Source organism: Lissotriton vulgaris, chromosome 6 (genome assembly GCF_964263255.1).
Source record: "Lissotriton vulgaris chromosome 6, aLisVul1.2, whole genome shotgun sequence".
Classification (NCBI taxonomy): Eukaryota; Metazoa; Chordata; class Amphibia; order Caudata; family Salamandridae; genus Lissotriton; species Lissotriton vulgaris.
In genome coordinates this window covers 846,716,072-846,743,649 of record NC_141694.1, presented here as the reverse complement: position 1 = coordinate 846,743,649, position 27,578 = coordinate 846,716,072, and positions in this window count along the sequence as shown.

Here is a 27,578-nt window from a genome sequence, read left to right as displayed (position 1 = left end):
AGAAGCAGCAGTTCCCCTCCAGCACGACTTCAGAGGCATCCTCGTCCAAGTGCTTTGGGGACTGAGAAGCCCCGACCCCGAGCAGCTCCTGCACCGAAGACCAGCCCTCCAGCATCCACGAGATCTGCGTGGGGCCCTTCTGCCTGTTTGCTGCTCGACGCGTTGTCTGGTCACCTGCCGGCTGGCTAGTGGCCTCCTAGACGACGAACTGCGAAATCTTCACTGCTGGTCTGGTTGATCCAGACTGGCCCTTGCTCCCTTCCAAAAGAGGAGCACCCCGGACCCTCCTGGTCCACTCCAGACGCCGTTTCCACTCACCGTGTGGGTTGCCTTTGCCAAGGCCTGTTGACTCCGAAGACGACACCGCCGACAGCGAGAGCCTGCGTGGGACAGCTTGTGCCTCCATCCTGGTCGTCGAAGACACCACCTGGTCCACGTGGCTGCAGAGACAAGCGTCCACCTTCACCTGATCGCGACGACGACATCTGGTTCCACTCCTGGTTCCACTCCAGTCACTGGCTAGTGACTTTGAACATTGTCCCCTCTGCTTTCAGGTTCTTCTCTTCACTGATCCACCCTTGGATCACACCGGACATCTTCCTCCTGACCGCCTGCAGCATCTTTTCTTCCAGGCTCCATAGACTTCAACGCCGGAACCCGACACGACTTGGCACCTATCCACCCGCTGCCTGTGGGTGCGGTAACACGAGCATTTCGGTGCTCAAGGGTAGCTTGACTCTCCTAGTGTCCAGTTCCACAGTCGTTTTAGTCCTACCTCATCAGGACGTCCGTACTCACCTTTTTCTTAAACTGTACTGTCCATAGACGTTTGTACGCATCTCGCGTGTGAGTTCACACTCTGCACACGCGCTCCGTGGGCCTCCTATTACTTACCTCAAGTTAGTATGGCGTGGTCCCAGCGATCCTACAGCCTCTGGACAGCTCCATTCCTAGTATTGACTTTCACATTCCACTTACTTAGTATATGGTTTGTCGTGCCCCTAGGGCACCATTGTAAATCGTGCAACTTGAACGTTTTTTTCCTAAAAGTTTGTCATGTGCTTAGCCCTCTGACCTCATAAAGAGTTCAGAGGTGTATGTTAGTTAATAAATACTTATTTAATTTCATAACAACCTGTGTGGTGTCCTTTCACTTGGTATTCAAGGGGTTATATGTGGTAAAACAGCTGGCTTCACATGCCAAAAGAGTTTAGCCTAAAGACTGCTTTGTCCATGCTACCATTAGGATAGCTGGTCTATAAGGTTGACTTACAACCAATCACCATAAGGGTTGTTTGGACTGATACAAGGTGATCACTAGAACTAGTGAGCATCATATATCAGGCCAACTTCTCACAGCTGGTAACTCCCTTCCATCTAGGACAGTCCATTACCCTTCCTACCTTCTATCCTCCCCCTCACCCTTCCAAGGAGGAAGAGAGACTGCACCGTCTGGACCCTAGGAGGGCGGTGTCTTTTTAGCTGGACAGAACTAAAGACTTTCGGTTGGACGACCAGCTGTTTGTTGGTTTTGCTGGCTGCCGGAAGGGTAGAGCGGTGCACAAGAGCACACTTTCCAGGTGGATAATTCTGTGCATCAAGATCTGCTACTCCTTGGCGGGTAAGGACCCTCCTGAGGGTATAAGAGCTCATTCTACCAGGGCAAGGTCTGCTACTTCTGCATTGTCTAGAGGTGTGCCTGTTGAGGACATTTGCAGGGCCGCGACTTGGGCCTCCCTCCACACTTTCGCGAAGCATTACTGCTTGGATTCCGAGGTGAGGAGGGATGGCTACTTCGCGCGCTCTGTCCTCCAAGATTTCTTGGTGTAGCAGGGTAGACACCCTTCTCCGGGAGTGGGGACTGCTGTGGGAATCTATTCACAAGGTGAGGAATCCACTGGCAGATGTATCTATCAGAAGAACAAGTTACTTACCTTCGGTAATGCTTTTTCTGGTAGATACAGTATCTGCCTGTGGATTCCTCACTGACCCACCCGCCTCCCCGTTGTCCACTTTGCTATACCTGAGTATATGTAGTTTTATATTTATATTTGTATATATAATGGGATATTTATGCCTTTGCTGCGCAGTATGTGTGCTGTTTTGATTTGTATGTACTTTGTACACTGTATATTTGTATATCTACTGTCATTGGTCCGTCCGGGTGCCTCAAAGGCATGGAAAAAAGGGCGGAACTGATGTCATCACGCCGACGTAGGCCAAATAAGGAGTCGGTGACGTCAGACGGAGTCGCGCGTGATGCTGTGCTCCTATGACGTGGTCCACGCCGGCGTGCTACGAAGAATTTTCTGAACGTTGCTGATGCAAGGGGGGATATTCACAAGGTGAGGAATCCACAGGCAGATACTGTATTTACCAGAAAAAGCGTTACCGAAGGTAAGTAACTTATTCGTCTCACCTCTCTTTTTTTTTTTGTTTAAATTTCATTATTGGGAGTTTTACATTTCATGGTACATAGATACAAATCATTATTAACACATGTTGACAGGTGAGTGCAGGCAGTTGAATAGTATCATTGCATCATGGAACAACCATCCCATCTTATATTTTACATCACGTGTAAGAAACAGCAAAATGAAATGGAAATTACCCTTCAGGTGGACTATAACGTGTAATGGTAGGTTGCCTGGTGCCTGCATACGTGGGTTTCCCCGAGGTGTGGGTTGGTGTTCAGTCCCCAGCTCTATCCCCGTAAACCTTCGTAAATAGTGTCCATGATTGTGTTCCCAATACGGAAATGTCGACTATGTGGGTGTCGGGGAAAACGTAGAACAGTTAACTGAAGTGGAAGGAGGGCTTAGAGAGCCTATGGATCGTATCTTGGTAGTTGCCTATTTTGTGGCTGATTCTGGTTTGCTCGTTAATGTGCTGTTGTGTCGGTAGCGGGGGTGAGAGGAGCCCGGGGGTGGGAAGGGTTGCGTGTCCCATCAGTCTGAAGCGGCCTTAGTACACAGTCGGCCCTACGCATCACAAGGCTGCTTCGTAATGGCGTTTTTTTGCACCATGGGGGACAGGGTTGGGATTGGGATTGTGTGGCTGTGGGTGATTCCTCTGGTGTTGCCTCTTGAACAAATTTGAACAGGAGCTGTGCCCATTACATAGAGATGGGATGTTTACGCATCCCTTTCACCTCCTCGTCTCTCAGCGGTTCTTCCTCAGCTGACCCCCACTTTTTCACGGCACCTATCCAGGCTGCTTCTGGGGCTCCTGGCGGGCACTCCAATACATGGCTAGTATCCAGTATATCTGAAAGAGACACGTTAGTGATAGATTCCTTACCTTAGAATATCCCCAGGCGTCAGACTGGATCCGGAAATTTTTGCGTAGCAGTACCCTTGCGCGTCGGTAGGCGTCGTCTGCGGCTCCGCGTCCGTCGTGGGTGCCATGATGACTTCGTCGGAGTACTTAGACGCTGCCTCCGCGTGCTGACGTCAGTTCTTCTTTTTTCTGCGCCAGCAAGCGCAGATCTGGAAAAAGCAGTACTTCTAGTCACTTTTAGACTAACTTTTTGGATCTTTTTGATCATCTTTTCGAAGTCGAACGACTCCGATCGGTACCATAGGGATGCCTGGGTTTAAGCACTGCGAGGATTGCGACCGCACGATGTCGGTCACGGATCCTCACCGTCGGTGTCTACTCTGTCTCGGCGTCGACCACGACGACAAGACCTGCACCGACTGCCGGGCCCTGTCTTCGAAGGCCAGGCGGGAGCGGTCCCGCAGGCGACTTGGACAACGGCAGTCGGCCCCGCGCCGCCAGAGGTCCCGGTCCCACAGGAGGTCGAGGGACAGGTCGCAGGGTCGGAGCCACCACAGCTCCGGGAGTCGGCACCACTCCTCCGGGTCCAAGTCGTCGTCAGGTAAGAAACACAAGAAGTCGAAGAGGCGTCATCGCTCTTCTGACTCCCCCCGACGCTCGTGCGACGCGGCCGGGGGTTCGGGTGACACCGCCCACGCGGCTCCACCGGAGTTGCGGGCGTCGCGGCCTGCTCCACACCCTCTGGTCCCTGGGCAGGACGCGACGCCGATCGAGCAGATCGAGCGCTTCCTCATGGCCATGAGGAACCTCTCTTCCCCGACAGGTCCCGTGGCGCCTTCGGGCCCAGCGGCCCGTCTGGGGCCCCTAGCGGGTCGGGGGCTTCGGCCCGACGCCGTCAAGTGTTTCGGCCCCGACGCCACTGGCGCCGCAGGGCCCGGCGCCGCAGGGCCCCACGGACCCAACGCCGCCTGCGCCTTCGGGCCCGGCGCCGCAGGGCTCCACGGTCCCAAGGCTGCCGGCGCCACGGGACTCCACTGGACCCGCTTCGGGATCCGGGTCGTCGCCGGTGGACCTTACTGTGAGAAATTGCCCTGATATATGATGTTCACTAGTTCTAGTGATCACCTTGTATCAGTCCAAACAACCCTTATGGTGATTGGTTGTAAGTCAACCCTATAGACCAAGCATCCTTTTGGTAGCATGGACAAAGCAGTCTTAGGCTAAACTCTATTGGCATGTGAAGCCAGCTGTTTTACCACACATAACCCCTTGAATACCAAGTGAAAGGACACCACTCAGGTAGTTATGAAAATAAACAAGTATTTATTAACTAACATACACCTATGAACTCTTTATGAGGTCAGAGGGATAAGCACATGACAAACTCTTAGGAAAAATACACTCAAGTTGCACGATTTATAATAGTGCCCTAGGGGCACGACAAACCATATACTAGAAACAATGGAATGCGAGGAAGGAAAGTACTGCAAGGAGATCCAGAGGCTGGAGGATCGCTGGGACTACGCTACTGACTAGGTAAGTAAGGAGCAGGAGGCCCACGGGACTCACGTGCAGAGTGGAAACTCTCACGCGGGATGCGTACCAACGTCTATGGATGCTACAGTTCAAAGAGTTACGGATTCCGGACGAACCCGGCGGGTTGGAGGGAAAACAACAGTGGACCTGAACACTAGGATAGTGAGCACTGACTTCAGCACCTAGAAGCTTTAGTTACCTAACCCACAGGCTGCTGGTGCATAGGGCTGAAGTGGCGTCGGGTTTGCTGCGTTGATCCCGGTGAAGCCTGAAACAAGGAGTTGCTGGCAGGCGACCAGATGGAGGAGTCCGGTGGTTCCAAGGATTGAACTAGGAAGAAGAAGTCCTGAAAGGGAAGGGGACAGAGTCTCGGTCACTAGCCAGTGACGGTGCTGGAACCAGGAGGGAACCAGGTGCTGTCGCCGCAGTCAGGTGGAGGACGGGACACTTCTCTCTGTAGCTGCGCGGACCAGGAGCTGTTCTCTACGACCAGGCTGGAGGCACGAGCTGTCCCACGTAGTCTGCTGCTGTTGGCGGTGTTGGATCGTCGATATGGTCAACAGGCCTTGGCAAGTGCAAGCCACGCGGTGGAACAAAGATGGTGTCTGGTGCGGACCAGGAGGGTCCGGGGTGCTTCTCGTTTACAAGGAAGCAAGGGCCAGTCTGGGGGACCAGACCAGCAGTGTTGAAATCTTCGGGTCGTCGTCTCAGAGGTCACTAGCCAGCCGGCAAGTGACCAGACAACAGGAAAAGCAGCAACCAGGCAAAAGGGCCCCATGCAGATCTCGTGGATGCTGGGGGGCTGGTCTTTGGTGCAGGAGCTGCGTCGGTGTGGGGCTTCTCAGACCCCAGTGCACTCACTCGAGGATCCCTCGGCGGTCGTGCTGGAAGCGCTGTGCAGGTTTCTTCAAGATGGCCGTCTCCAAGTTGCTCGTCGAACCCATGGGTCTCAGCTGTGCTGTGGACGTGGGTAGAGGTCAGAGGAGTCTGGAGGTCCGGGTCTCGTCGAACTGGGTCGTCGGGTTCCAGGAAGGAAGGACTTGCAGCAAACCGCACAGGAGCTTGATGGTGCCTGCGAAGCAGGATGGTCACTCCCTGACCATAGGGGAGATTCTTCAGTCTTCTGATGTTCAGGAGGTCGAAGGTCAAGAGTTCTTCGTGGAAGTTGTCAAGATTAATCTAACTGGGAATGGGACCAGCTCCTCCTTTATTCAGCTAAAGGGGGCTGCACTACGACTAGGTCCCTCCCCTGGGTGGGACCAGGAAGGGGGGTGGTTACACCCACTATCCTTGGTCCGGTCTTTCGCCAGCTCTGGGGCTGGAGTGCCCCAGGAACTGGTTTAGACCGGAGTATGCACAGGGACACCTTGTGTGCCCCAGGCATGTCTCATTCCTTTCAGCCCTGTCCTACCTAATACACAAAATCCTGTCTGGGGTGGTGCTAGGACCTCCCAAGGCAGGAAACCCTTTGTCCGAGCCTCCCTTGCTGGAAGGACTCCCAGCAGCAGGAGGTCAGACTTGTGTCTGTGGTGGCAGCATCCATTTTGTGATGCTGAGGCTCGAGTTAACTTTAACCGGGGTTCACAGTTACATACATGTCGTGTCCCTCTAGAAGGGTGGAATGCTACCCCCGTCGCCAGAATTGGCGAGGGGGAAGTATTCCAATTCGTATGACACCTTACTCGACATGTTTTGATAATGCTATACCAAAGTTAGCATTTGACCGCGAGGTTCATAATGCACTTAAGAGTATATGGTATAGCGTTATCATGAAACAGCTATTAGGACTTGGTTCCGCAAGCTGCAAACGGGCTCAGCTCATGCCAGAGCACCATCTCACATAATTCCAAGCACTCTGCCTTCAGGATTGATAAGGCCTGCCATAGGAGTGACTGATAGGAATATATGTGTCCACTTTTAGGGTTAGATATAGGGATACTATATCTAAAGCAAAGGGTGATTACACCACCTTGCCCCAGCTGTCGTGCAGCCAGTTGTGTCTGTTTAGATGGCCAGCCAGGGGTGGCATAATACATGCTTCAGCCCCTGGTAGGAACTGGGTACACCTATGCCCTGGATACCTAAGGTATGCTGTACAGGGACTGATAAGGTGGCCCAATACCAATTGGTAAATGCACCTAAGACACATGGTTGTCAATTTAGAGAGAGAACAGCTAGGCTGTGGGTCTGATTAGCAGGCCCACAGCCAGGGAAAGTCGTAAACCAGTGAAGCAAAAAGCAAAAATCGGGGGTGACCATAGGATTGCAGACCCTACTCTCCTACACTTACGACCCTCCTGCCCCCCCGCCGTCGGTCCGTCAGGTGTCACCTCCAGCGCCGTCCTCGGGCGGCGCCGTCCCCGATGCCTCCCTCGGTCCGGTTCCGGCGACGGAACGGCGCCGCTGGGCGCCGCTTTCGGCGCCGCTTGGGTAGTTTACCTTCTATGAACCGGCCTCATCGTTTGATGACCCTGACTATCAGGGGATAGGTGATGAGGAGAATTGGGAGGGGTCTGAGGACCCACTGACCAGGGAGTGTCAGTCTCAAGAGGACTGGACAGGTGGACTTGGGGATGCCAGTGGTCTGGACACCTCACCAGACACTGGTTTTGTCTCACCTCCTACCGTGGCTTCGGAGGAGGGGGCAACCTACAGTGTGGTGTTGATGAGGGCTGCCAAGGCCTTGGGCCTTGAGCTCCCCATCGCGGCCAGGAGGACTAACCTCACTGAGGTCCTTAAACCGCAGTCATGCCCCACAGAGCCTCTGCTGCCGTTTAATGAGGCCTTAACCGACGTTCTTTTGGGCACTTGGTCCAGGCCCGCTGCGGGTTCGCCCGTAGATAGGAACGTGGCCAGACGCCACCGCCCTGCCCCGGGCGACCCAGTTTTCCTGTCCACCCACCCCACCCCAAGAGCCTGGTCATCCAGGCATCCACTTCCCAGACCGCATTCCCGTCGGCTCCGCTGGACAGGGAATCCAAGAGGTACGAGCAGTACGGTAAAAAGGTCTTCTCCTCCCTTAGTCTGGGACTGCGGTCTTCCAACACTGCATGCCTCTTAGGCCGCTACACCCACTCTCTGTGGGATACGGTTGCGGAACTGCTGCCAGAGTGTCCGTTGGAGGTACGGGCCGAACTCGGCCAAGCCCTTGTGGAGGGCCGGGATGCAGCCAAATATTCTATCCGGTGTGGGCTGGATACCACTGACTCACTAGGTAGAGCGATGGCAACGACGGTGGCGATTAGACGCCACGCCTGGTTGAGGTCCGCCAACTTTTCGGCCGATGTCCAAAACACACTGATGGACATGCCGTTTGATTGCCGTCGCCTTTTTGGCGACAAGGCAGACCCATGCGCTTGAGCGCTTTAAGGACTCCAGGGGTACGGCAAAGTCCTTGTGCCTCTCGGCCCACGCCAGCAAACGGGTGCCTTTCGCTCCTTTCGTGGCCAAGGAAGGGGTGCCCCCACACGTGCCGCCAGCCACAAGCCGCAGACTAACAACCAGCGCGGTGGCGGCCGTGGAAATCGCCGTGGATGCGGTCGGGGACAACGGCGAGGCCAGTCCACACCCTCCCCCGCAGCATCCGCCTCTAAATCCTCCTAGTCCGTGCTTTTCGGCCCATGTGACGCCAGTGGGAGGCAGGGTTCGCCATCACCACTCTCACTGGCGCACTGTCACTTCGGACAGGTGGGTGCTGCAGATCGTCCGAAGGGGCTACTCCCTCCGCTTCGAGACGACTCCTCAAGCCATGCCACTGCAACACCGCCGCGTGTCAGGGGATCATTTGCGGCTTCTGCAGGAGAAAGTTACGGCCCTCTTGGCCAAGGGGGCCATCAAGCGCGTTCCTGGTCCAGAAGTAGGCTGTGGTTGTTACTCCCACTACTTTCTGGTACCCAAGAAGGGCAAAGGGGGCCTACGCCCTATCTTGGACCTACAGAACGTTAACTGCTTCCTCCGGAAGAAGAAGTTCAAAATGCTGACTCTGGCTCAGGTCTTAGCTGCCCTGGACCAAGGAGTCTGGATGGTAGCGTTGGACTTGCAGGACGCCTATTTCCACATCCCCGTCCTGCCGGCCCACCGGCGCTACCTGCGTTTCACGGTAGGCCACAAGCACTTTCAGTTTACTGTGCTCCCCTTCGGCCTTACCAGCGCCCCACGGGTGTTCACGAAAGTGATGGCGGTGGTCGCAGCTCATCTGCGCAGGTTAGGGGTTTCAGTCTTCCCCTACCTAGACGACTGGTTGTTGAAGGCGGGCTCGCCCCAGACAGTCGTCAGCCAACTCCAGATGACGGCAGACCTCTTGCACCAGCTGGGGTTCTCCATCAATGTGCCGAAGTCGAACGTGTGCCCCTCTCAGAAGCTCCTTTTCATCGGAGCGGTTCTCGACTCGGCGCAGTTTCGGGTTTACCCACCCGAACAGCGGGTTCGGGAAATACAGGCTCTGATTCCACTCTTTCAGCCTTTATCCCGAGTTTCGGTCAGGTTGACGCTGCGGCTTCTGGGGCTGATGGCTTCCTGCATCCTTCTGGTGCATCACGCCCATTGGCGGATGCGGGCTCTGCAGTGGGACCTGAAGTTTCAGTTGGCCCAGCATCAGGGCAACCTGTCCGACCATGTCCTGATCTCGGAAGGCACTGCGAGACAGCTGCAGTGGTGGCTCACGGACCGCGATTGGGTCAGCGGCAGATCCCTCTCCCTTCTCCAACCGGAGCACGTAGTTGTGACGGACGCTTCCCTCCAGGGCTGATTTGCAAAAGGGGGTGGTGATGAACAGAGTGTCTGAATTAAGCAGACCACTCTTACCCAGTCCAAAGATCAGGGCTTGATCCATCACCGTTTTTTAGCTCACTGCACCATCCCAGCTCAGAACTTGGCTATATGCAAATTAGTCTGACCCTGGCCCAGTGCATCATGGGAACAGGGCAGACCAAACTACCAAGCCACTTCTTATACTGGGAAGGAAACAAGCTACCGGGGACCGGTTTCTGGCATTTCAGCCGTCTTCGGCCCGGCTTGCTTGAATCCTGATGGTGCAATGAGCAAGGGTCTCACATCTGAGAATGCCCTTCCACGCTTATGGTGGACAAAAATGATTTACAAAAGGGGGTGGTGATGAACAGAGTGTCTGAATTAAGCAGACCACTCTTACCCAGTCCAAAGATCAGGGCTTGATCCATCACCGTTTTTTAGCTCACTGCACCATCCCAGCTCAGAACTTGGCTATATGCAAATTAGTCTGACCCTGGCCCAGTGCATCATGGGAACAGGGCAGACCAAACTACCAAGCCACTTCTTATACTGGGAAGGAAACAAGCTACCGGGGACCGGTTTCTGGCATTTCAGCCGTCTCGGCCCGGCTTGCTTGAATCCTGATGGTGCAATGAGCAAGGGTCTCACATCTGAGAATGCCCTTCCACGCTTATGGTGGACAAAAATGATTTACAAAAGGGGGTGGTGACGAACAGAGTGTCTGAATTAAGCAGACCACTCTTACCAAGTCCAAAGATCAGGGCTTGATCCATCACCGTTTTTTAGCTCACTGCACCATCCCAGCTCAGAACTTGGCTATATGCAAATTAGTCTGACCCTGGCCCAGTGCATCATGGGAACAGGGCAGACCAAACTACCAAGCCACTTCTTATACTGGGAAGGAAACAAGCTACCGGGGACCGGTTTCTGGCATTTCAGCCGTCTTCGGCCCGGCTTGCTTGAATCCTGATGGTGCAATGAACAATGGTCTCACATCTGAGAATACCCTTCCACGCTTATGGTGGACAAAAATGATTTACAAAAGGGGGTGGTGATGAACAGAGTGTCTGAATTAAGCAGACCACTCTTACCCAGTCCAAAGATCAGGGCTTGATCGATCACCGTTTTTTAGCTCACTGCACCATCCCAGCTCAGAACTTGGCTATATGCAAATTAGTCTGACCCTGGCCCAGTGCATCATGGGAACAGGGCAGACCAAACTACCAAGCCACTTCTTATACTGGGAAGGAAACAAGCTACCGGGGACCGGTTTCTGGCATTTCAGCCGTCTTCGGCCCGGCTTGCTTGAATCCTGATGGTGCAATGAACAATGGTCTCACATCTGAGAATACCCTTCCACGCTTATGGTGGACAAAAATGATTTACAAAAGGGGGTGGTGATGAACAGAGTGTCTGAATTAAGCAGACCACTCTTACCCAGTCCAAAGATCAGGGCTTGATCCATCACCGTTTTTTAGCTCACTGCACCATCCCAGCTCAGAACTTGGCTATATGCAAATTAGTCTGACCCTGGCCCAGTGCATCATGGGAACAGGGCAGACCAAACTGCCAAGCCACTTCTTATACTGGGAAGGAAACAAGCTACCGGGGACCGGTTTCTGGCATTTCAGCGACTCTGTCCCTCACCACCCCTTGTTGTAAATATTTTTGTCCACCCTAAGCGTGGAAGGGTATACTCAGACATGAGTCCCTTGCTCACTGCACCGTTAGGATTCAAGCAAACCGGGCCGTAGACGGCTGTAATGCCAGAAACCGGTCCCCGGGAGCTTGTTTCCTTCCCAGTGTAAGAATTGGCTTTTGTAGTTTGGTTTGCCCTGTTCCCATCATGCACTGGGACAGGAACAGACTAATTTGCATACAGCCAGGTTCTGAAACTGGGATGGTGCAGTGAGCTAAAAAACGGTGTTGGATCTAGCCCAGATCTCTTGACTGGGTGAGAGTTTTCTGCTTAATTCAGAGACTCTGTCCCTCACCACCCCTTGTTGTAAATATTTTTGTCCACCCTAAGCGTGGAAGGGTATACTCAGACATGAGTCCCTTGCTCATTCCACCATCAGGATTCAAGCAAACCGGGCCGAAGACGGCTGTAATGCCAGAAACCGGTCCCCGGGAGCTTGTTTCCTTCCCAGTGTAAGAATTGGCTTTTCTAGTTTGGTTTGCCCTGTTCCCATCATGCACTGGGACAGGAACAGACTAATTTGCATACAGCCAGGTTCTGAAACTGGGATGGTGCAGTGAGCTAAAAAACGGTGTTGGATCTAGCCCAGATCTCTTGACTGGGTGAGAGTTTTCTGCTTAATTCAGAGACTCTGTCCCTCACCACCCCTTGTTGTAAATATTTTTGTCCACCCTAAGCGTGGAAGGGTATACTCAGACATGAGTCCCTTGCTCATTGCACCATCAGGATTCAAGCAAACCGGGCCGAAGACGGCTGTAATGCCAGAAACCGGTCCCCGGGAGCTTGTTTCCTTCCCAGTGTAAGACTTGGCTTTTGTAGTTTGGTTTGCCCTGTTCCCATCATGCACTGGGACAGGAACAGACTAATTTGCATACAGCCAGGTTCTGAAACTGGGATGGTGCAGTGAGCTAAAAAACGGTGTTGGATCTAGCCCAGATCTCTTGACTGGGTGAGAGTTTTCTGCTTAATTCAGAGACTCTGTCCCTCACCACCCCTTGTTGTAAATATTTTTGTCCACCCTAAGCGTGGAAGGGTATACTCAGACATGAGTCTCTTGCTCATTGCACCATCAGGATTCAAGCAAACCGGGCCGAAGACGGCTGTAATGCCAGAAACCGGTCCCCGGGAGCTTGTTTCCTTCCCAGTGTAAGAATTGGCTTTTGTAGTTTGGTTTGCCCTGTTCCCATCATGCACTGGGACAGGAACAGACTAATTTGCATACAGCCAGGTTCTGAAACTGGGATGGTGCAGTGAGCTAAAAAACGGTGTTGGATCTAGCCCAGATCTCTTGACTGGGTGAGAGTTTTCTGCTTAATTCAGAGACTCTGTCCCTCACCACCCCTTGTTGTAAATATTTTTGTCCACCCTAAGCGTGGAAGGGTATACTCAGACATGAGTCCCTTGCTCATTGCACCATCAGGATTCAAGCAAACCGGGCCGAAGACGGCTGTAATGCCAGAAACCGGTCCCCGGGAGCTTGTTTCCTTCCCAGTGTAAGAATTGGCTTTTGTAGTTTGGTTTGCCCTGTTCCCATCATGCACTGGGACAGGAACAGACTTATTTGCATACAGCCAGGTTCTGAAACTGGGATGGTGCAGTGAGCTAAAAAACGGTGTTGGATCTAGCCCAGATCTCTTGACTGGGTGAGAGTTTTCTGCTTAATTCAGAGACTCTGTCCCTCACCACCCCTTGTTGTAAATATCCCTCCAGGGCTGGGGAGGCCACATGGTAGAGGCGGAGATCAGAGGCCTCTGGTCTCCGGCGGAGTCCCGGCTCCATATCAACTTTTTGGAGCTGCGGGCGATTCGTCTAGCACTGAAGGCATTCCTCCTCTCTGTCCGGGGGAGTGTAGTGCAGGTGTTCACGGAAAACACCACCGCCATGTGGTACTGCAACAAACAGGGCGGGGTGGGGTCGTGGACCCTCTGCCAGGAGTCTCTGCGCCTCTGGCAAAGGCTGAAATATCAGGGCGTGAACCTGGTGGTTCAACACCTGGCAGGTTCTCTGAATGCCAGGGCGGACGAACTCAGCCGCAGGTGCATGATGGATCACAAATGGCGTCTAAACTCGGACGTGGCGCAAGGTCTCTTTCTGCAGTGGGGAGAGCCTTGGTTAGATCCATTCGCCACCGAAGAGAACGCGCAATGTCATCAGTTCTGCGCGTTGGAATTTCCAAGGCGGCACTCGCTCGGAAACGCTTTCCGTCGCGAGTGGAGTTGTGGTCTGTTGTACGCCTTTCCGCCTATACCACTTCTGCCCAGAGTGCTGAAGAAGATCAGGCGCGACCGAGCGCAAGTCATCCTTGTGGCTCCGGACTGGGCACGAAGGTACTGGTATCCCGAGCTACTCAGTATGTCAGTCGATCCCCCGGTGCGTCTGCCTCTTCAGGAGGACCTTCTGTCGCAGCAGCAGGGGACGGTCCTCCACCCGAACCTGTCCAGTCTCCACCTCCATGCTTGGAGATTGAGCGGCGACAGTTGAGGCCATTTGACTTGCCTCCTGAAGTCTGTAACATTATTCTGGCAGCCAGGCGTCCCTCCACAAAGTCGGTATATGCCTGCAGGTGGAACAGATTTGTGGCGTGGTACACAGCAAAGGCTGTGGATCATCTTTCTGTCCCTCTTTCTGAGGTTCTTCTCTTCCTTCTTTCTCTTGCCCAGCAGGGCTCAGCTCTGGGCACTATCAAGGGCTACCTTTCTGCTCTTTCAGCCTTTTTGAGGCTGCCTGATCAACCTTCTTTGTTCAAGTCCCCTATTGTTAATCGATTCTTGAAGGGCATTACACATACGTACCCTCCTGTTCCCTTTGTGATGCCTCAGTGGGACTTGAACTTGGTTCTTACTTTTCTGATGTGCACTACCTTCGAGCCACTTCACAAATGTCATCTCCGCCTTCTTACTTTGAAGACTGCCTTCCTGGTAGCCATCACCTCTGCCAGGAGAGTGAGTGAGCTCCAGGCACTATCCTGTAAACCTCCTTTCCTTTCGGTCCATCCGGACAAGTTTGTGTTGCGGACAAGGCCCTCTTTCCTGCCCAAGGTAGTCACAGCCTTCCACATCGGGCAGTCCATCACCTTGCCCACCTTCTTTCCGCATCCCTCAAGAGAGGAAGAGAGGCTCCACCGTCTGGACCCAAAACGTGCGCTCTCTTTCTATCTGGATCGCACACGCCAATTCCGGGTGGATGGCCAACTCTTTCTTGGTTACGTGGGCGCTAAGAAGGGAAAAGCGGTACACAAACGGACCATCTCGCGGTGGATCATATTGTCTATCCAGGCGTGCTACTCCTTGGCTAAGAAGGAACCCCCTGTTGGGCTGAGGGCTTATTCCACTCGAGCCACGGCTACTACTACTGCCTTGGGCCGAGGAGTGCCCTTGTAGGACATTTGTCAGGCAGCTACGTGGGCCCCGCTGCACACGTTTGCAAGACATTATTGTCTGGACAGCCAAGTCCGTAGGGATGGCTTCTTTGGCCGTTCCGTCCTCCAGGACTTTCTGGTGTGATTATTGGTTCGCAGACCCACCACCGGGGTTGGTATTGCTGGGGTATCTATTCTAAGGTAAGGAATCTATCACTAACGTGTCTCTTTCAGATGCACAAGTTACTACTTGTGTAACGATATATCTGTAAGAGATATTAGTTAGTGATAGTTTCCTTACCGACCCACCCATCCTCCCCGTTCTGCGAACCGATAGCTAGGGTTAAGGTCATCCCCCTTTCAGGGCCCTAGTTTCAAGGCACCAGTGTTGGTTTTTGGCATAGCTCTGCGTTTCTGGCGCGGAAAAGCTGTGTCTAAGAACTGACGTCAGCACGCGGAGGCGTCTAAGTACTCCGACGACGTCATCACGGAGCCCACGACGATGGACTTGGAGCCGCAGACGATGCCTACTGACGCGCAAGGGTACTGCTACGCAAAAATTTCCGGATCCAGTATGACGCATGGGGATATTCTAAGGTAAGGAATCTATCACTAACTAATGTCTCTTACAGATATATCGTTACACAAGTAGTAACTTGTGCTTCAACGCTGTACAGTGGCCCTTTTAAGAGGCGGCGCTAGTCAAATTCGGCATCGCCCCCAACTTTAGGAAATGGGTGGGACTGCTATATGCAGACCCTACAGCCCGGATAAAGGTGAACGGGATCCTACCTGAAGATTTCCCTATCAGGACGGGACCCGGCAGGGATGCCTCCTGTCTCCACTGCTATTGGCTCTCACCATTGAAGTAGTGGCTTGTTAGGTCCGGCAGACAGACAAGATACAGGGATTTCATATATCACAGGCCAACATGCAGGAAGAATTTTTTTTGCTATACGCGGATGATATTCTTTTATATGTGGCCCATCAAGCCACTACGGTCCCTGCATTGTTCAGGCTCCTGGGTAGGTATGGCTCCTTCTTTGGGTACACGATAAACTGGCATAAATCGGTCCTGTATAGCCCACGTGGGGAGGAGGATTGGCCCCCTCTGCCTTCCGGCCTTCAGGTTACCCAGACGGGGTTTACATACTTGAGGATCTATCTGACTACGGTCCGACTCGTCTCCTACCAAACAAACATCCAACGAGTGATTAGGAATTTTGCAGATGATGCCCTTAGATGGAAGACCCTCCCTCTCCTGATCTTAGGCCGGGCTGTAATGTTTAAGATGATCACATTGCCCCGCTTCCTTTATGCACTGCAGAATGAGTACTTCCCCCTCCCCAGACAGACGTTCAGGTGATAAATACGGAACTACGCTCTCTGCTGTGGTTAGGGAAAACAACCAAGAATAGCCCTAGATACATTACAGCGAAATCAGTACAATGGGGGGATTTCCTTGCCAGATGTGGAAGCATATTATTGGGCTGAACACTTGGCACCGATAAATTAATGGCCCCACGCACCTGCGGACCACCCGACGTATGGGCTGGAAAGAGACACCATGACACGCCGCACTAGTCTCCACTATTTATATGGGGGGGCTGGAAAGAGGCGATTACTCCCGGCTACGCAGATCACCATAGAGGTCTGGGACAGGACGACAAAGATGATGGGGTGGTCACATAAACCTACCAAACAGACACCGATATGGACCTGCACATGGCTAAAGGAGCTCCATAAACTCACAGGTTTTAGGGGATGGGACGATATCGGGATCTCCACGTTGGGGGACCTGGTAGCACAGGGAAAACTTAAACCCTATGGGACCCTGGCGGCGGAATATGGATTGCGCCCCGCTCAGTTCCTCAAATACGAGCAACTATGCCATGCATGGAGGGCTGAGACGGCGCTCCCCTCTGCATTGCCAGAATATGCCCCACTGGAGGGTCGTCTGTTGCAAGAACGGGTACCCAGTATACTAGTGTCATTGACGTATAAGACCCTGAATAATAACACGCCAGACAGTTTAGGGAAACTAAGATCAACATGGGAACAGGACTTGGGCGAGATAGACACAGTAGACTGGGAGGCAGCCTTGATGCATCACAGAGAAGTTGCGATTAAATCCCGACTACGACTCATACAATATAAGATACTACATAGCGTATATTACGACAGGGCCAGACTGCACCGCATGGGTCGAACTAGTGACTCCTGTTATCTCGGATGTGGACACCCACAGGGGGCCTTCTACCATATTATCTGGGACTGCCCTATTATCCACATCTATTGGAGCCGCATGTTGGGGAATTGAGTGAGGTGCTAGAGGCAGCGCTCCCAATGGACCCAACATTTGTTTTACTTGGGATAACTACCGATGTAGATTTGAACCGCCCACATTTGATCTTTGCGGGGTTTGCCCTAGAGGTGGTGAAACGAGATGTGGCGCGAGCGTGGGGAGCACCAGCGCCTCCCCAGGTTGGGGAATGGAGGAGGGGGATGGATATGTACATGACTGCCGAAAGGTCACATACAAAGCTAGAGGATGTCCCCGGAAATTCCGTAGAATGTGGGGTAAATGGAGAAGGTACCATGGTCTTGATGGGGGTCTGGGGCCAGATTGACGCACTGAGAGTCCTAAAGACTGAGGCTATGTTTCAAGTTGTCGGAAGGCGGGGTGGGGGACCGAAACTTATGGAGTATTGTTGGGGGATAACAGAGTATTGCAGAACTATGTACTATAGGAAGTGGCTAGATCTTGTGGAATTGATGCTCATGATGTCGTTATTACGGAGGGTGGGTAGGGGATGGGGGGGGCGCCTGGGTGTGGGGTTAACTATCTGTGACTTGCCAGCTGTGCTTATGTTGGTTGAAAATGCAAATAAAAATATTTTAAAAATAAAATATGTAGGTAAGACAATTTACTTTTGTTGGAATCTTTGATTTAGAGTTACAAAACAATGTTTTTCCTTTAAAGGGAGGAATTGTTGAAGCTGTTCTCTTCAAGATGCAGCTAAGAATTTTCATTGGTTGGAAATAGAATGTTTGGGGTTTTTTTACCTCCGCTTGACCTTTTTCCCCTGCATGAGACTGGATGAAATGTGGCATTCAGTATCATAGTTGGTAACGCTAATTGAGTGCTTAAAGTTGGGCAGCTTGGTTCGTGGGCTTCAGAGTGTAATTTATTTATTTATTTATTTTTTAAACTTGTAGGGCGCAAACAGCTACCCAAAAGGGGTTTCCCGGCGCCTAGAACACAGCACAGAATATAGAAAGCGTTCACTGAGGTCGTTCAAGATTATTGATCGAACAACCAGGTTTTTATTTATTTTCTGAACCTGGAGTAACTCCCCTCCTTGCGTATATGGGGTGGAAGTGCGTTCCAGATGGATGGACCCTGGTGGGCAAAGGATCTCCCTCCCATCCTGGAGAGCTTGAATCTGGGCACACAGAAATTTGCTGCTGATTGTGACCGTAGGTTTCTTTTGGGAATGTAGGGATGAACTAATGCCTGAAGGTATTTAGGTGCGGTGCCTTCTTTGATTTTGAACATATAGTTCAGGGTCTTGAATCTGATGCGGTTTTCCACCCTAAGCCAGTGTAGTTCACGCAAGTAGGGGGACACGCAGGTGGTTTTTGGTATGTTACATAGAAGTCGGGCAGCCGAGTTTTGTACAAGCTGTAACCTCTTTATAACTGCTTTGTTTGCACCTAGGTACAGGATGTTCCTGTAGTCAAGCCGAGATGTAACTAGGGCATTGACTACTGTTTTCTGAGTGGAGATGGACAGCATCCATAGGATCTTTCTGAGCCACTTTAGGATGGTGAAACAGAGGCCTACCACCTTGCTGACCTGTTGTTTCATGGACAGAGAACTGTCCAAAATTACCCCCAAATTCCTTGCATGGGTGACAGGTGTTGGAAGATTTCCCATCTGGGAAGGCCAGTGTGAAGCGTTCCAAAGATCTGGCTGCTTACCCAGAAGGAGAATCTCCGTCTTGTCTCCATTTAATTTTAACTGGTTGGTGGTCATCCAGCTGAAGATGTTCAGGAGACCTTGTTTGAGGAGGGACGGAGATAATGGATGGGATTCTGACAACGAGAAGATAATCTGTGAATCATCTGCGTATGTCATAAGGGTAAGTCCTGATTTCTCCACTAGATCCGCCAGGGGTCTAAGATAAAGGTTGAAGAAAAGCGGGCTGAGGATAGAGCCCTGCGGCACTCCATGGGGGGAGTTGAAAGGTCCAGAGCACGCAACGGATGATGCTATTCGGAACGTCCGTTGGTCCAAGAAGGATCTAATCCATTGCAAGGCATCACCACGGATCCCGTTTTTAGGTCGAGCCTAGACGAAAGCAAAGCGAAAGCTTTGCTGTCTAGGTCTCGACAACTTATGTGATCACTTTTGGGGGAATGTGGACAGCAGACTGTCACGAGCTTCTCCTGCCGGAGATTTGACCTCGTGAACGCGCACGCTTTCGCGTTGGTGAATGCACGCAGGCACAGGCACACACACTCACACACACGCGCAGGCAGGCAGGCACACACACACACACGCAGGCACACAGACACACACATACAGGCAAACTCACCCGCCCCTCTTGTCCCTCGATGCCCCCCCTCACCGGCTCCTCTCGTCCTGTCCCTCCGTGTCCAGACTCCGCAGCCCGCTCCGTTGTTTCTCCGCCCCTTCAGGTGCGTGTCACGCCTCTCCTTTCTCCCGGCCGGAAATGCTATTTGCGTGTCAGGCCTCGTTTTCACCACGCATTTTTTTTGTTTTGTTGCTGGTTTATTTACATAATGTGTATTACAAGAGGCTACAGGGACAACTACAGCAGTTTTCAGGACAGACGGAAAAGGGGCACAGTGAGAAATCACAAGAAATGCCTAGGGAGGCAGAGATCTAAATAAGGTAGTTATGAGAGTGGGTGGGAGATCTCACAAGCTTGTCTTACAGGGGCAAGAGAGCGGCAATATCTTTCAGTCCCAAAAGCACTTACTACTCTAAACTTAAGTGACTTGGTAGCCTTGACCTTGAAATATTGCCCAGTTGTTAGCTTCGAATCGTACTGGGCCTTTTTGTCTATGCTAAAATATATTATACGGACTGATGCTGCATTAGAACATTCACTGCTACCCACCACACAGATGCATCCTCTGATGATAAAGTAACTACGCTAAACTAGTTTTTGGAGAACAAAGTCCCCGAAGAGGGTGGGGGCTGCAAGCCGCCAGCTTCTAGAGAAGCTCGTAAATCCGGCAGGAGCTGTGCCTCGGCAGTGGCTGTGGGCTGGGAAGGTTCTCATGAGCTTTCAGGGAAGTGGCCCAAACCGAGTCACCGCTGGTCGTCTGTGCAAACCATGATATGCGCCCATGAATTAAGAGGATTTCCTTGTGAAAACAACCGAGCCCCAGAGTGTTTCCTCAAGCAAGATGTCCCACTGGGTAAGAACCGCACCAGCCTGTAAATGCCAAATGAAATACTGGCCTCTACCGGCAGACCATAGGGGAAAGGCAAGCCCCTCGTCCTGCGCTTGCCAGGACACCCTCCCTACAGATCCGACTGCATTCCTCTGCAATAGCTCCTGGTATTCATTAGCGTGAGGGCAAATGGGAGGGAGAGTTGATGTATTCCTTTCCACTGCTGCTTTTAAAACTGTAATAAAAACGTTCACATTAAAATATATGCCACTGCGTCTTCATGAAACTGTCAGTCTCAGGAAATGAGTGGGTTCTCAATTTAAAGACTGGTGACTGACTCATGTCAAGGGTCTGTTAGCCCCTCCACATCCAACATCAAAGTCTTTTGCTAACTTCTATTCCGCAGAGGCACACATGCAATACCCGAACAACACACGTGACCAGGACTTCCATTCCGTATATATATATACACATGCAACGCCTCACCCACCATATATCACCCTGGACTTCCATTTAGCATGTATGCACATGCAATGCCCATAAGCACTGCATCACACAGGACATCAATTCAGCATATATACACAAGCAATGCCCAAAGCAATACAGGTGTGAAGAATGTTTGAACTCCTTGGTCCTGTCAAAGTAGAACTTAAAAATACTGAAAAAATAGTCTTTGCGAGCCGCGACCAAGAAAAGGAAGCCAGGGCAAGCCGAAGTCTATTTTTCCAAAATTGTAAGCTTATAGTAAGCAGTGCGCCACATGCGACGTGATGCGCTGCTTACCAAAATCTTACAATATTGAAAAAATAGACTTCGATGAGCCGTGCCTTTCTTTTAATCGGTGCGGCTCACTGCAGCTGACTCCTCCTCCTCCATGTTTGCTCCCTCTCTTCCACTGCATCAGTAAGCAATGCAATAAGTCTTGTTTAACCTAGTGGCATAGTAAATGACAATGCTTTTTATTTATTTGTTTTAAAAACAAACACATAAATAAAATAGCATTGTCATTTACAATGCCAATACCTTAAACTCTCGCAAATGCGAGACCTATTGCATTGCAAATGCTTGTTTTCTAACGTGGTGAGCAGCCTTTTGTGCGACACAGTGTCAAAGGCTGCGCTTAGGTCGAGAAGAATAAGCGCAACCATTTGACCGTCGTCGAGGAGTTTCCGAATGGTTTCGGAGACTCCCAGCAGAGCGGTTTCCGTGGAGAAGCCCGCTCGGAATCCTGACTGAGTTGGATGGAGGAGGGAGTTTTCTTCCGAAAAGAGAGTTAGGGCAGAATGCACATGTCTTTCCAGACATTTGGAAAAAGCTGGGAGAAGTGAGATGGGCCTGTAGTTAGCCAGTTTTTCCGGGTCTGCTGTTGGTTTCTTTAAAAGTGGGGTCACTATGGCATGCTTCCACAAAGTGGGTACTGTGGCGAGCTCCAGGGACGAATTTAACGTGTCTATAATATTTTCAAGGGAGGGGTTGTCCAATAGTTTCATTAAATTAATGGGAATGGGGTCGCGCGGAGAGCCAGATTTAATGGTCTTCAGGATGGATTGTAGAGTATCGATTGTGATGGGCGGCCAGTGTTCTAAGGTCTGGTTTACACTAGGAGTATACTCCAACTCATCCTGAGGGGCAGTATCAATATTGTTGCTGTTGATTTCAACGATTAGATTGTCTATGTTATCAGAAAAGAATTGAGCGAGATCCTGACATTGTCTCTCGTTTAGCTGGCGAGTAGGAGCTGTAGTTTGAGCCCCAGCTAGATCTTTAACCGTATTGAACAGTGTTTTAGCTTTGTTTACAGCTTCCGTGATGGTTTTAGAGACATGCAAGCCGCGTGCCTTCTTGCATGCAGTGTGGTATAGGTTTCGTGCGATTTGATACCTCTTTTTCTTTTCGGGAGCGAAGTCTTTCCGCCACAATCTTTCAAGTACCGTACATTTGTTTTTTTCCTCTTTTTGAGCGAGTCGTTGAACCACAGGACTGGGGGACGATGTCTATTGCCCTTGGTCTGAGGGGTAGGTAGGCAGGTCTCAGCCGCCTTGCTGAGCCACTGTTGGGTAGCTGTTGCAATACTTTCCATACATTGGCTTTTATTGGGTGGGTTCTTGCTGAGAGCTGTATTAAGTTTTATAAAGTCTAGGGATTTCCAATTTTTTCTTGATGAGGCAGGGAACACAGATTGATCAGAGGAGATTGCAGGTGGTTTAAGATTAAATTTAATCAAGTAATGGTCGGACCAGCATACAGGGGTAGTATCCTGCCAGGTGAGTTCTGGGAGATTAGAAAATAGTGGATCAAGCAGATGTCCTGCCTTATGGGTAGATCCTGAATTAAGGAGACTGATGTTTAACACTGTCAGATCTTCTAGCAAGTTATCGCAAGTCGTATTCGATTGGTCCTCTAAGTGTAGATTTAGGTCTCCAATAAGAGAGAAGTTTTTAGAGGCCAAGTGAAAGGGGGTGATATGGTTAGCTAACTTGGAAGCCCATTGAGTGCCATTCCCGGGAGGCCGGTACATTAAGATGCCGGATAGCGTGAAGTTGGGGTTCAAGCTAATTTTAAAAAATGCAGCTTCACAATCAGGGATATCTACCGGCTCAAACGTGCATTTGAGTGCTTTGTGTAAGTGACATTAAAATGCCTTTTTAATGGGAAGGGAGGCTAAACCATTACATAATGACATATAGAGACAGAGAGTACATGTCAGGATAACACCTCATGACTAGAAGATAATCAGACCATGAGAACATTGCAAATTGCTAAATGTTTGTGATAATCTTTCTACTTAGTCAAGATAATGTTATGGACTGTAGACTGTTAATGGAGGAGAGGCGTCGTGGGCTAGTATAAGGTGCAGTTAACTTCTGGACTCGGTCTTGCTTAATGTACGTTTTTGTTATCTTCACAGCTACCAGATTGGCCTGTCGCATTTAGATCCAGACCTGGGAGTGCACCAGTGATCACATTCTTACATCAAGTTGCTGGGAGAGAAATGGAAAATGAGAGGAGGCTGTTAGTGGACTGACTTTGAAAGGTGCCTTTGCATGTTTACTAGGGATGAAGAAATGCCTTCTGTTGTAGTCATCCAGTATGGCTTCTCATACATATTTACAATTTATTTTGCCTGATTGGTCAACAGCATGTGCAATTTCTCACCACGACACCAGCGCACTAGATGATACTCGGATTTTAATTGGATAGCGAAAGCATCTAAAATTTCTCTTGTTTTGTCTTGAAGTCGATGCGGACAGTTTTTAAAAAGTACGTGTCTCTAGGCTAGTCTTAACCATTTACCAATCCCTTGACAATTCTTAGATACTTTCTTCCCATTAGGCTTCTCAGAATAGACAATCAAAACAATCTTGAGGCTACGGATATATCTTGCACCTAACAAATTATCAAAAATAAAATAAAAATATTTAATAATATCGCACTGTACATTTTCAGTCAAACCCCCTCAACCAAAAGTCTAGTTTCACTATCTGACAGACTCTATATGTCCTGGCACACTTCTCAATATGTCAAGAATCTGCAGCATTCTCTCAGCACTATCACCAGGCCAAAGATTGGCACCATGACATCACGGATTCCCACCAATTCCAGGGTTTAGCACCATTTTGCAGTAATCAGCATTTTACCAGGGGTGGGGCATTATGCCATGGATGAGTACAATGAGTACAATCTACGAAAAAATACAACCATTATGCAAGGCCCAGGATTTTACAATGGGAGGGTCCTCTCATGGAACCCCACAAGTTGCCAAGAATTACCACCATTGTATCTGTACCACCACTCTAGTAGGGTGGGAATGGGCAACATGCCATGGGTGCCCACAGGTTCCCAAGAATTACCACCATTAGGTGGGCAGCCTTTTACCACAGATGGGCAATAGTTATTATTAACATTGTGTGTCAGGGCCAGCATTTTACCATGGTGGGCAGTGAGCACAACACTCAGACACTCCTCATGCAAGCATGCAAATTTTCAGACATACATGCATGCACACACAGTCATAGCACTCGTGCAAACACAAAATAAAAGCAACTTTTGTTTATTTAAAAGTACGTTCTGCTGGGTGCTGCTATCCTTACTTCTGGTGCTAATGCCATCCCTCTCAAAGCTGGCTCATGTTCGTAACTAGGTAATTATTATTTTATCCTAGGAGGAGGGTTGAGTGGACAGGAGCTCCCTGGGCTCATGCAGAGGAAGGTGTGTGTATGTATCCAACATGAATTCCCAAGGGTGGGGAAGGAAATGGAGCAAGCAGGATTTATTTTGTAGGAGGCAAAGCAGTGCTTAATTTGAAGTTTTGGTTTCTGGTGCTCAGCACTACCCAACACTCAATCATCAACACCGGTGCTTTTCATGAGCATCCGTTAAGGACACATTCATTTACGGGGAGATTAAGTGATTTGCCCAGAATCACAGGAAGTTGAGTCGACACCGAGACTCAAACCTGGTTCCCCTGCTTTGGCCATTACGCCATATCCTCACACCACTTTCATGGTTCTGTAGTTGCCTCTGTTTTAGGCGGCGCTAACAGCAGAAATGGGCTGATGCAAGCTGCTCCTCTGATGAGAGCCCCAGCACCTATTGTTTTGCAAATTTGCCACTGAGGCATATGTTAGCATGCCTGCAGAAGTATGGGAGCAAGTAGCAGTACCTTGGTAAAGAGGAAAGATCTGGCCAAGTGAGAAAGATTTACATGGCTCTTCCCTCTCATGATAACAAAGTAATTGGAGAAGCTCTGGCAAATCTTCCAATTTAAAGTAAATAACATTTACATTGCTTACAGATACAATGCTGAATTGTTTTAAACATCTAAAAAGCTATGTTTTTTTAAAATGAGTCATGCTTCAGACAACTTGCCTGACATTTTCTTTAGCTAGAGATGTGGCAATATGCATCCTGTTGCTATATCAATAGAAATACCCTGGTTGCACAGTTGCCTTGAAAAGCTCTGACTATGACTATACCCCATGATGAACCCTAACACCCTATGACCTACTTAGATACATCCATCTATAGGACACATGCAAAACAAGAGATATTTTACTCCTCCTACACCAAAGTAGCACTCACGTACACAGCTTACTCTTGGGGGACTTAATGGCACAGATAAGACAGTCTACACAGGGTTCCAGACGAAGAGTTGGTTTTCCCATTGTGCTTAGGGTATGAAGGCCTGTACTCCATGACTTATCAGCTGCTAACAAGCATTAGTCATACCATGTACTGGTCATTGATATCACTAGTCACCAATGATAAAAGGCACTCAGATTGAGGGTATAAATATAGGAATGAGTATGTGGATGGTTGTAGATCGAAATACATGAATAGATGTCTAGATGAAAGGAATTGCTCATGAATAGATGAAGAGGGAGGGGATGTGTGTGTTGGGTGGACTTAGACTGGATCTTGCCTGATGTTCTTTTTTAGGTCTTGCCTACGCAACGCGCATGCGCTGCGAAGGAAAAGGACCTTTAGCAATGGATTCAGATTTGTAGGCAAAAACGTGCACGCATTGCATTGCTTTGAATGGCATCGCGTGCACGTTTGTCGATTCCCTTGTGGGAGTGAGCTTTCAAACCATCTGTTTGTAATTAACAGATGGTGTTCCCTGCTCGCTCCCACAAGGTAAACAGGCGCAGGCCCCCTCCTGCCTCCTCCCTTTCTCGTTCTCACCTCCTCCACCCGAACCTTACGGTGGCTTGGCCACGCAGCTTCAGGAACAGCATGGACGATCGTCTCTGGCATATCAGCGAACAGACCCCTCGATTAATTAACGTCACAATGTGAAACAATGGTTCAATCGGCTCCCGACACCAGGATTTGTTTTATTGTTTATTGTCCCAAACGAAGCTGTGGTGTTTTATGCGCGGCCGCGTGCATGTCGAGGTGGGATCTGTAATGCCTCACAGGGGTGCTCCCGTAGTTCTGCCCCTTATACTGTGTACCAAACAAGACTGCGGCCAAATTATTAATGGCCTAAGGGATTTAAAGAAGGACTTCGAAAGGAGGTGTTTATGTATTGCTCCACTGTGTGCAATAAAAGTAGCTATACAATGAGCAAGAGACAGCGCACGAGGGAGAGAGAGTTATTTTGCCCATTAATGTATTTCGAGTTCCTATGAAGCAAAATAGACGTGAACACCTGAGAAACTGAAAGGGGGTGAAGGAGACAGCATCTTTTCCGTATCTCCATGTGAAGGAACTCTTGGGCTGTGAACCTTTCCTCTCCATAGTGAGAGTCGATCGCCTCCCGGCAGCTCTCCGCCCGGGAAGATTTGGGATAGCAGGGAAACTAACCAAACAAGCTTGAACCAGAACAAATAGATCTTGCAAATTTAATGACAGGAAACAGGAGCTCAGATAAGATGTGAATGTTTGTAAGGGAGTAAAATCATACCTGCCAACACTTGGGGGCTGGGAGGAAGCCCTGCACAAATGTCAATTTAAAAGCAGAGGCTTTCAAACGGGCCAGAGGGCCTCTCTAAGGCTAATAGGGCTGGGTCAGAATCGGATGCCAGGCACTTGTAAGACTGGAGACAAGTAGTTGTTTTGTCAGCCCAGTCTCTGGGAAAAGTTACTCTCTCTAAAGTCAGAACACATGAAAGGCTGGTAGAAGCTGGATTCTCTGAAAGGCTGCCAATCAAAAGTCAGGTTGGTAAATCTATAACGTGTCAAGTGGGACCCCCAGAAGACACGGAAGGATGCGCTCTGTCAGGCACAGGGGCAGGCGGGCTGGAGTCTAAGCCGAAACTCAAAAGGTTAAATAAATCAGAGCAAGTCGCCTGTCAAGCTTTGCCCCTCTGGAAGCCTGGAGCAATGAATTGCCTTCAAAATCGTAACACCCGAGCAGAGTCAGAAACACGTCTATAAAGGGTTGGCAATATTTACTCAAAGGACTGGTTCATATGTCAGGCCGTTAGGAATGGGACTGAGTCAGTTATCTCAAGTATATACTTGTACGACTATTTTAAAAGCCAAACTTGAGATACGCCTGGTATCTCTGATGTTGGAAGTGCCGGGGCAGAGTCGGTCACACCCCAGGCTATTGGACAATCGCACGACCTACTATTGTACAGATTCGAACTTAGCTTTACAGGTCTCTGAAGGCCACTTCGCTGCAGGGAATTTTTTTTTTCTCTGTATGCAGGTACTGCTTTTCATGGAAAAGAAACGTGGTATGTTTAATTACAGAATTGCCACTTTTTACTAGATAACACAAACTCATGGGCCACTGATCTTCCATGTGGCTGTTCTGATGCCTGTTTTTTTAAAGGGCCCATTTCTTGTGTCATTGACAAGGGTCAGTGGCTATGGAGACTGGGAGCTCTGCCCAAGGCCGGTATGGGCTGCCAGGTGTGATGGGAACCTGCAGGCTTTCCCACAGCAGGTAAACCAACCCCTCTCAAAATGTGGGGACGGGATAATGGTGTGGGCAGGGCAGTCGTATTTCAGCTCTTTTAACAACTATGAATTGGGACTGGCAGTGCTTCAGACCCTGTCCCTGCCAGGTGGGAG